This window comes from Salvelinus alpinus, chromosome 31, assembly GCF_045679555.1.
Source record: "Salvelinus alpinus chromosome 31, SLU_Salpinus.1, whole genome shotgun sequence".
Lineage (NCBI taxonomy): Eukaryota > Metazoa > Chordata > Actinopteri > Salmoniformes > Salmonidae > Salvelinus > Salvelinus alpinus.
In genome coordinates this window covers 14888819-14899632 of record NC_092116.1, presented here as the reverse complement: position 1 = coordinate 14899632, position 10814 = coordinate 14888819, and the positions used below count along the sequence as shown (strand labels likewise).

The window sequence follows — 10814 nt, the reverse complement described above, 5'->3', positions numbered from 1 at the left end:
AGACAGGTCAAGGGCAGGCATGGGTCAGTAATCCAGATAGGTGGGTGCAAAGGTACAGGACAGCAGGCAGGCTCAGGGTCAGGGCAGACAGAAAAGGTCAAAACCGTGAAAACTAGAAAACAGGAACAATCGAGAGACGAACAGAGGGAAAACTGCTGGTAGGCTTGACGGAAAAAAACAAACTGGCAACAGAGAAATAGAGAACACAGGTATAAATACACAGGGGATAATGGGGAAGATGGGCGACACCTGGAGGGGGGTGGAGACAATCACAAAGACAGGTAAAACAGATCAGGGTGTGACATTTTTCATTTTCTGAACTACATATCATTGGTTCTGGTTGTTATCATTGTTATCCTGATAGTAACAAACATTCTCCTGACAATCTTGTGGAGGAGAGCTCTGCAAAAAAAAGTGTATCAATGTCTAAAGTTTATCAATGTCATGCCTAATAGAAAATATATGATCTATTAATTAAGTGATAATGCCAGAGAAGCCGGTGTTTGGAGGATATATTGGCATGGGTGTTGTTGCAAACCGTGCCAATATATGCTCCAAACACCGGCTTCGAGAGCATTATCACTTAATTAATATGTAGTTACCAACATATTCAAATAATTATTGACATTTTCATTAAAAACATAATTTTTACAGTCCCGACAGAAATCTAGGGTTGCTATCCAAGCCCGGCTGGTGGTTCAGGGTTTTTGTTCTGTATCTATGGACACGAACCAGTCGTTCGTTCTAATGTTCCATTGCAAAACTGGCTGGCAACGTTCTTAACCCTTGCTTGCTAGCTAGCCAACTACTGCTAACTTACAGTCATGTCAAAAAGTGCAGCCAGAGTAACGTCAAAGTAAACTCAGAAAAAAGAACCGTCCTCTCACTTTCAACTGTGTATATTTTCAGCATACATAACATGTGTAAATATTTGTAGGACCATAAGATTCAACAACATACATCAACTGAACAAGTTCCACAGACAAATCAAAAGTCCCTGAAGAAATCAAAAGTAACAGTCAGTATCTGGTGTGGTCACCAGCTGCATTAAGTACTGCTGTGCATCTCCTCTTCATGGACTGCCCCAGATTTGCCAGTTCTTGCTGTGAGATGTTACCCCACTCTGCCACCAAGGCACCTGAAAGTTCCCGGACATTTCTGGGGGGAATGGCCCTAGCCCTCACCCTCCGATCTAACAGGTCTCAGACGTGCTCAATGGGATTGAGATCCGGGCTCTTCGCTGGCCATGGCAGAACACTGACATTCCTGTCTTGCAGGAAATCATGCACAGAATGAGCAGTATGGCTGGTGGCATTGTCATGCTGGAGAGTCATGTCAGGATGAGCATGGATTTTATTAGGGGTCAATACGGCCACACAAAAGAGATGCAGACGGGAAATTCGAGGCATTATCAAGTGCTCTTCAAATTGTGAATGAGAGACTAATGAAGTGTGTACAGCCTGCACAAAAAACAAAGCAGAGCTCATGCCGTTCATGCAAGTTTTTTCAAATCATCATTAGAGTTGCATTATGCAGCCTTAGAATGTATGTATTAAAAATCAAAACAAATAGCTAAAGTTACACAAATAACTACAAATTAACCATATAGGAGTACTTGTTTCTTTGTTATCCGCTCAACACAGAATAGCCTCACGTGCACGCTCCCTTAAATCGTTTGGAGAAAATATCCTTTCTAATTTATTCAGCTATTTTCAATTGCATTTTTCATACTGTACGATAATATAAAATAATGCCACGGAATTTGAAGAAAATCTTGTCTGCTAAATGAACTTGTGTATCAAACAGATCAGGGCTCAACACAAGGACAACTCAGAGTATGCTAATCTGTTCTTCTGAAATAGACTTAATTTTCTTAATATCATGTTTCTTTAGACTTGTCCAAAATAAACAATGGATTTATTGTAATGGTGTAGGCTATATTATATGGATTTATTAGTATTTTTTAAATGTAGATGTCCGAAAGGTCCGAATAAGTGGCTTGTAGTCTATGCGTGGAAGCCAGGAGATGGTAAATGTGTTTATGTTAATTAATAGTCAATTAACGCGAGACCAGCTTGACAATCACCTGCTGAAAAAATGTCATGACCACCACAGCCCTACCTGAGCCATGTCTGAACCAATAGACACTGTGTTCTCCTGCACAGGTCTCAGTGTGTATTGTACAGTTCAGAGTCACAGAGTCTCCTGGCTCGACTGACTCAGACACAGACTGCTCTACAACTGTCTTGCTGTTGGAGCATGAATCTGAAAAGAGGGTTTAAATATGTCATTAAGTCTGTTAACATTCTACAACTTCTCCATAGCAAGTGTTCTTACTCAATGAGAGAATCATCAGATTGTGAGAATACCTGATATTTCCTGTAAGACACTTTAAAAAAATATTTTTTTCTTAGGCTAACTCATCACTACTCTTTATCTATCTAAAATCCTGATTTTCCCTGAAAATATTTAAGCATATTGAAAGCATTTCATCTCAGTACTGGCCCTTTTATATTGAGGATGGTTCTTTTTCCAAATTCTACCACATTTGAGTGAGTGCTCCCACAGTAGTACATTGCTGAATCTGAGCTTTTCTTGTCTGAGATGCTGAGGGGATTTTTTTCTTGGCCGCTTTCCACTGAAAATCAAGGTTTACCCTTGAACTCATGATAAAATGTAGGACCCTTGTCATACTTCTAGATAGATGGTTGAGATGACCTGAGGTTTTTCTCCCAAGGGTTACTTGTACCAGGAGAAATGCATGGCCACGCCGCTTCATAGAATCACTGCAAAGTCACTGTGTCCCCAACATTGGCTGACATGAGACCACTCTCCTGTTGTATAGCTGAGGGCTCAGTCCCAGCTCGTGCATGAACTACAACTAAAGAAAAGACATCTTAGCCAGCAGCATACCACCCTGCATACCACTGTTGGCTTGCTTCTGAAGCTAAGCAGGGTCAGTCCTGGTCAGTCCCTGGATGGGAGACCAGATGCTGCTGGAAGTGGTGTTGGAGGGCCAGTAGGAGGCACTCTTTCCTCTGGTCTAAAAAAATATCCCAATGCCCCAGGGCAGTGATTGGGGACATTGCCCTGTGTAGGGTGCCGTCTTTCGGATGGGATGTTAAACGGGTGTCCTGACTCTCTGAGGTCATTAAAGATCCCATGGCACTTATCGTAAGAGTAGGGGTGTTAACCCCGGTGTCCTGGCTAAATTCCCAATCTGGCCCTCAAACCATCATGGTCACCTAATAATCCCCAGTTTATAATTGGCTCATTCATCCCCCTCCTCTCCCCTGTAACTATTCCCCAGGTCGTTGCTGCAAATGAGAATGTGTTCTCAGTCAACTTACCTGGTAAAATAACGGTAAAATAAATAAATAAAATAAATAAATAAATCTTATACAAATATATTAACTGTTATATATACATTAAAATACAAGATTGGAATGCGTCTATGAGTGTCAATCAAAATACATTGTTTCATTGTACTCCCTGATGAAGGCTATGGCTGAACGTGGCTGAGTAAAATATATATATATATTGAACATGCCGTCATATTAAAAGCAAATAAAACATACCCATCTCTCCATGAAGAAAAGATGTGCACAGTGGTGCGAACATCCTGATACCTGTCATCTTCTTCAAAACTTGTGTCTTGAGTGGAAAAGTTTACCTCTCTAGAACAACACTTCTCAAATGAGTTGATTTACTTTCTGAGTTGCATTGTATAGTCTGCGTTCTCATTTAGCATTTCATCAGATTACAAGGTTTCCACAGTATGCACCGATGACATGCTGAAGGTAGGATAAGTGCCCCTGTAGTGGCTTGACCTAACTCAGATGACAAGAGACTGGATGGACAGAGCTGAGCATCCTGTTGGGCTGACACTATTGTGTTTATCTTCTAAGATCTATGCTTTCAAATGTAATGCACTAAAGGTCCGAATTTAGCCAAAGCCTGGCCTTCATTTTTGGGGCGGCAGGGTAGCCATTTTTGGGGTGGCAGGGTAGCCTAGTGGTTAGAGCGTTGGACTAGTAACCGAAAGGTTGCAAGTTCAAATCCCCGAGCAGACAAGGTACAAATCTGTCATTCTGCCCCTGAACAGGCAGTTAACCCACTGTTCCTAGGCCGTCATTGAAAATAAGAATTTGTTCTTAGCTGACTTGCCTAGTTAAATAAAGGTAAAATAAAAAGAAAAAATTTCAGAGGATAGATATTGTTGTCTTAACAACCCACTCCCCTTTAAGGATTGGGAAGCTCAGAAGGCCCAAGGACTTATGAAGTAATTGTTGCATATTTTAAATATAAATCTAGTTTTAATTCTTACAATACAGAAACAGTCAGCCCAACAGTCTTGACTGACTGTTAGGCTGAGAGCCTAACTCAAAATGAAAAAACTGATATTTTATTTGGGCCCTAAAAAATGCTTAGTCAGTCATTAGTCAGTAATTTCAAAGGTAAGTGATTAAGATCATCACTCTCTAGAGACCGCAGGAGCGGTAGAGATACTCTTAATGATTGGCTATGAAAAGCCAACTGACATTTACTCCTGAGGTGCTGACTTGCTGCTTCCTCGACAACTACTGTGATTATTATGAACATTTGAACATCTTGGCCATGTTCTGTTATAATCTCCACCCGGCACAGCCAGAAGAGGACTGGCCACTCCTCATAGCCTGGTTCCTCTCTAGGTTTCTTCCTAGGTTTTGGCCTTTCTAGGGAGTGTTACCTAGCCACCGTGCTTCTACACCTGCATTGCTTGCTGTTTGGGGTTTTAGGCTGGGTTTCTGTACAGCACTTTGAGATATCAGCTGATGTAAGAAGGGCTATATAAATACAATTGATTTGATTTCTACACTTCCCATAAGCCACCTTGGTTGTCTACACAGGATGGTGTTTTACCCCAACCCGGCTTAGTTTCCCAGATGCCAGGAAGATGAGGCTGTCGTGACGTTGTATTGATTAATGTGACGACTGCTGCACGTCGAATTATTAACGGTTTATAATTACGTGATTAAATGAATCAGGCAAATATTAACTCTTTAATCTGGGGCACCATGGGAAAGTTTTAGCCTTATTGAGTTTCTATTTCCCAAATTAACTCAAAAAATATCATAATATCAATTTTACAACAGTCACTAATTAATCAATTTCCTCTACAGTCTCATTCTGAACGTCTCATAATCCGTGAATCTGCACAAACCCGAGTCTCACCAAATAAGTCCGTACCACACCAATTGAGTTGATTATTTATTTGCTAAAAGCTAAAATGATAATATACGATTCACAAACACAAACGCAAACACACAGTCTAGGCTATTGATTAGAACTTAGTACGATAAAACAGGTCCCTAGTGCGCCAACACAATATGACACGTATTACACAAAATGAGGATTTCAAAAGGTAGAGAAAGAGAGAGAGTGAGAGTGCATGAGAGAAAAACACACTTGGATGAATTTGTCAGCTATGCTTATTTTAAAACCAAACTTGTCCCGAACTGCTGCTCTTATGGGTCAGCATATATTGATGTAATTACGTGTTGAAGGTCTCCGATGGGGGTCTCTGCGTGGACCGGATTGCGAGTTCTCTGATGACGGTCCGTCTTCGGTTACCGGGTGTAACTCTCTCCTAGGAACGCACAATAACTCCATCAGTGCTCAGACTGTCCGCAATAGGCTGAGAAAGGCTGGACTGAGGGCTTGTAGGCCTGTTGTAAGGCAGATCCTCATCAGACATCACCGGCAACAACGTCGCCTATGGACACAAACCAACCGTCGCTGGACCAGACAGGACTGGTAAAAAGTGCTCTTAACTGACGAGTCGTGGTTTTGTCTCACCATGGGTGATGGTCGGATTTGCATTTATCGTCGAAGGAATGAGCGTTACACCGAGGCCTGTACTCTGGAGCGGGATTGATTTGGAGGTGGAGGGTCCGTCATGGTCTGGGGCGGTGTGTCACAGCATCATCGGACTGAGCTTGCTGTCGTTGCAGGCAATCTCAACGCTGTGTGTTACAGGGAAGATATCCTCCTCCCTCATGTGGTACCCTTCCTGCAGGCTCATCCTGACATGACCCCCCAGCGTGACAATGCCACCACCCATACTGCTCGTTCTGTGTGTGATTTCCTGCAAGACAGGAATGTCAGTGTTCTGCCATGGCCAGCGAAGAGCCCGGATCTCAATCCCATTGAGCAGGTCTGGGACCTGTTGGATCGGAGGGGGAGGGCTAGGGCCATTCCCCCCAGAAATGTCAGAGAACTTGCAGGTGCCTTGGTGGAAGAGTGGGGTAACATCTCACAGCAAGAACTGGCAAATCTGGTGCAGTCCATGAGGAGGAGATATTGACTGTTACTTTTGATTTTGACCCCCCCCCCCCTTTTTTCAGAGACACATTGCTCAATTTCTGTTAGTCACATGTCTGTGGAACTTGTTCAGTTTATGTCTCTGTTATTGAATTATGTCATATTCATAAAAACATTTACACATTTACACAAAATAAACGCAGTTGACAGTGAGAGGATGTTTCTTTTTTTGCTGAGTTTATTTGGATTTGGAATACTTACTGTCGTCCAGACTTTTTTCAAAGGTTATTAAATTAAAGTTGACTAAATATGTTTGACTAACTGGCGCTGTTGAAATTCATTTAATTCATTTAATCAATTCTGAGTATTTACAATTGATAATTCTGGGAACCTATATAATAATTAAAATATCTTATCATTCTGTCTATTAAACCAAATACAAGAGTGGAACATCAGTGGTTAGTGATAAGATAATTTTTATTTGGTAATTGTATGCAGCTATGGTTGTCATTAGGTCCCGCCCATAATCACAAATTACTTTCATCTCTCTTATTTGAAGATTCAGTCCTTCATTCATGGTCTGGCAGTGTAGATCTAAACGCAGAATGGAACGCATATATATACCAGCTCTCGTCCTCTACGGCTTCTGTAAGTGACTGTGTCTTCAGTTCAGATTTTGTGATTCGTCAATAGATTTGGTCTCTCACATAGTTGTTCCTGTGTTTAGGTGTGTATCTAATGTGGATATGTTTTACTCACAACTCTCCCGTAACTTTTGTTCTCTTTCAGATCTGACCCATGTTGTGTCGGTCTCTCCGCCACACTTAGTGGTGGTCCATTCGGGGGAAAATGTCACCCTGCAGTGCATCAATGTCCTTAAAAAAACGGGACACGTTGGCTGGTTCAAGCAAGTCAACAGCTCAGAACCCCTGTGCATCACGTCAATGTGGAGCTCTCTGCCAACTGTTCATCATCAAAATGGATTTCATGGCAATCATATGAAAATGTTAATCACCAATAGAACTATCTTTCTCACAATCACAGAGGTGGATGTAGCTGATTCTGGTCTGTACTTCTGTGGAATGTTGGTTAACTATTTCATCTTCACCAACGCAACTGTCCTGAAGGTCCAAGGTAATCTTTTCAATAAATTGTCTGCTATGACACCAAATGCACAAACATTTATCCTAAGTATCAGATATATTTAGACTTCTGTTGGAGATACAATACTATCGTATAACAGTTTGAATGACAGTAGAATATTTATCTCACCTAATTGTTCTAAAGGTCACAAAGATGACAAGAACCCTACAGAGCACTATGACAAAGGTATGTTCATTCTGTAATTTTAAGTGAGAATCTTTCAGAAATGAATTAATATGATGTACCATGAAAGAAAAAATAAAGTACAACAGCATTTTATAGCAATCTGAGAATTCTCCATTCTGAATTGGTAGCAAACGGGGTGAAAGTTTGTATAGTTCTGATTCTAATTTAAATCTGTTTTGTAGGAGAGGAAGATGGAACCATGAATCTCTTCCTATTGGTTGTGATCCTGGGTGTTGTAACTGCTGTTCTATTGATAATCATCCTCATCCTGGTCCTCAAGGTCAGAAGAGATGCAAACAGACTAAACACAGGTATGGAGCCCGTTTCATATGGGGCCGGCTATTAACTACACTTACAAAATGAAAATGTTTCCCATGACATACTGCAGGGGTAGGCAACCTTTGTCTTGGAGTTCCACAGGCACTTTATGTTTTAATTTAACAAATCTGGAAGACCAGGTGTGTTCCATTTAGTCAATCACTGAACTGATCAATTAGCTTAGTTAGGAAGGTGTGGTGCTTATTTGGAACAAAATCCTGCAATACCTGGGGCACTCCAGGAACAGGGTTGCCTACCCTTGACGTACTATATACTGAGAATTGAAAGAGTCAGTAAAAGTTATATTGTGAACACTACAATGGAATCAGTTGATATCTTCTCTCATCTCTGTTTTATATCATATTCAGGACCAGACTCAAAACGACAACCACAAAATGATCAGGTAAATGCTATTTGTTCAGTGATTAAATTTATTTTTAAATATGAGCAATTCAGAAACAGTTTAAATTATAATTCTATTTCATGGTGTTTCCAAATGTACAGAACCAAGATACTGATGCACTGAATTATGCCACCCTGAATTTCACCTCCAAGAAAAAGAAGAGGGAGAGAAGAAGAGAGAAGGAGCTAGACCCCCATGTAGTGTATGCTGCTACAAGATGACAAAGTGGAGGATGGAGAGGAGGACAAGTGGTTTGCCATATCTTTGAATACACGTTTAAATTTTCCTATATTGTATGTGTAGTTAAATCAAATGTATTAAAAATAAATCAGTAAATATCTCTGTAGTTTCTGTGCGTTGTACCTCAGGGTCACTGTAGCCCTCTTCCACTCTGTTAGGCCACACAGCTCAGTGGTACAGAGGTGGTCAGAGAGGGGGAGTTAGACTCAAACCACAACAGTTTAGTCTGTTTAAATTAGTTTAGATCTCTGTGTTTAGTTGGTCGTAAAGAACAAGTACCTAGCATAGGACAGTTTTATTACATTGATTACTTAATAAAATTTGTTTCATCAAAACTGTCACAAGATTGCTTATGTTATTTGCCCGTTAGTATTTCCTGTCTTGACTGCACCGATCACAGCCCCCTATTCTGAAAGGCAACTATTTGCCTTTATAAGGAGAATATGATTGGGGTCTGAGGTAGAGGGGCCAGTGAGGAATGCATCACTTCCTGTGGTGTGAGTGACAGGAAGGAACAGCTCAGTGATGAGTGAGATCTGCTGAGGTGAAAATCACTGGGCCTCTGACTAACACTGGGGGGTGTCTCTGTCTCTGTCTGTCTCTCGGTCTCTGTGCCCACCCACCCAACACATTTTATTTGTTTAAAATGTTCTACCTGGAACCAAAAAGGGTTCCTCAAAGAGTGCTCCTATGGAACAGCCAAATAACCCTTTTGGGTTCTAGTAGGACCTTATTTTCTAAGTGTGTGCCTGCTCAAAATAACCAGGTCACTTTTACACTACGTGACATGTGTAAGTAGAAATGCGTGGGTGATTTGACAGGTGGTTGACAGTATTGTGAGATGGAGACAGTAGACATTTTATGCATCACCCTCTCTCTGCTGAAGACAAACAACCTGCACTACAGGAAGACTGGCCTTCAGGTCTCACCACACCGCTCAGTGCAACAAAACCACACACGCTCTTTTCACACCTCTCTTCATCCGTTCATCTGGATGATAAACTCCAGACCCCTGCTGCTCAGTTAGATGTGCAAAGTATGTGAAGAATACAAACAAGCTAAGCTTTCCCATATCCTAAAGTATTCAACAAGAGTACAAAGTAGAGATTGGGTGTAATCGCAATAGTTTCGTCAACTATTTTCCTTCATATTTAACTATGGTAGTCTTATGGCTTGGGGTAGAAGCTGTTCAGGGTCCTGTTGGCTCCAGACATGGTGCATCGATACTGCTTGCCGTGCAGTAGCAAAGAGAACAGTCTATGACTTGGGTAGCTAGAGTCTTTAAAAAAAAATGTAGGTCCTTCCTCTGTCACAGCCTGGTATAGAGGTCCTGGATGGCAGGTAGCTCGGCCCCAGTGATGTACTGAGCCGTACGCACTTCAATATATCTTGCAGTTGGGTCCTTAGCTTAATGATCAGCTTGGTTTGCATAGCGCCTTGCAGTCAGGTCCTTAGCTTAGTGATGAGCTTGGAGGGCTTTATGGTGTTGAACATTGAGCTGTAGTCAATGAACAGTATTCTCACATAGGTGTTCCTCTTGTCCAGGCGGGATAGGGCAGTGTGGAGAGCAATAGAGATTGGTTCAGCTATAGATCTGTTTTGGTGATGTGTGATTTGGAGTGGCTCCAGGGTGGTCTGAGTACGCATCCTGGTAATCCGTCTGGCCCTGCGGCCTTGTGAATGTTAACCTGTTTATAGGTCTTACTCACATCGGCTACGGAGAGCGTGATAACAGTCGTCCAAAACAGCTGGTGCTCTCATGCATGGTTCAGTGTTGCTTGCCTTGAAGCGAGCATTTGAAGGCATTTAGCACGTCTGGTAGGCTGGCGTCACTGGGAAGCACGCGGCTGGGTTTCCCTTTGCAATCCTTAATAGTTAGCAAGCCATGTCAAATCCAACGAGCGTCAGAGTTGGTGTAGTAGGATTCGATCTTAGTCCTGTATTGATGATTTGATGGTTCGTCGGAGGGCATAGCAGGATTTTTTGGAGCATCCAGATTAGTGTCCAGCTCCTTTTAGTTTACTCAACTTTTCAGTTTTTCCCCCCAAAAAAAGGAGTTAGCCCCAATTTATCTCCAACTTCAGTCAATTTAAAAGGATGTGTTTGCTCAACTTGTCTCATAAATTAATTCAACTATAAATTATTAGTTGGGCATCCTAAATAAATGAGGCTGTGCAAATAGTTACTCACACACAGTGTTTTAAACACATTTTCAACGTAC

General features: G+C 41.6%; 1 long non-coding RNA gene across 2 annotated transcripts; it reads left to right on the top strand.

Annotated features, from left to right (window-relative positions):
- The first annotated feature begins 7812 nt into the window (after window positions 1-7812).
- LOC139561732 (uncharacterized) lies at window positions 7813-8693 on the top strand. 2 transcript variants are annotated; one of them, XR_011672204.1, is made up of 3 exons: window positions 7813-7943; window positions 8319-8353; window positions 8455-8693. It is a non-coding gene; the product is annotated as an uncharacterized lncRNA (long non-coding RNA). The 2 variants fall into 2 exon arrangements; XR_011672203.1 differs by lacking the exon at window positions 7813-7943 and having other exon boundaries at window positions 8222-8353.
- The last annotated feature ends 2121 nt before the right edge of the window (window positions 8694-10814 follow it).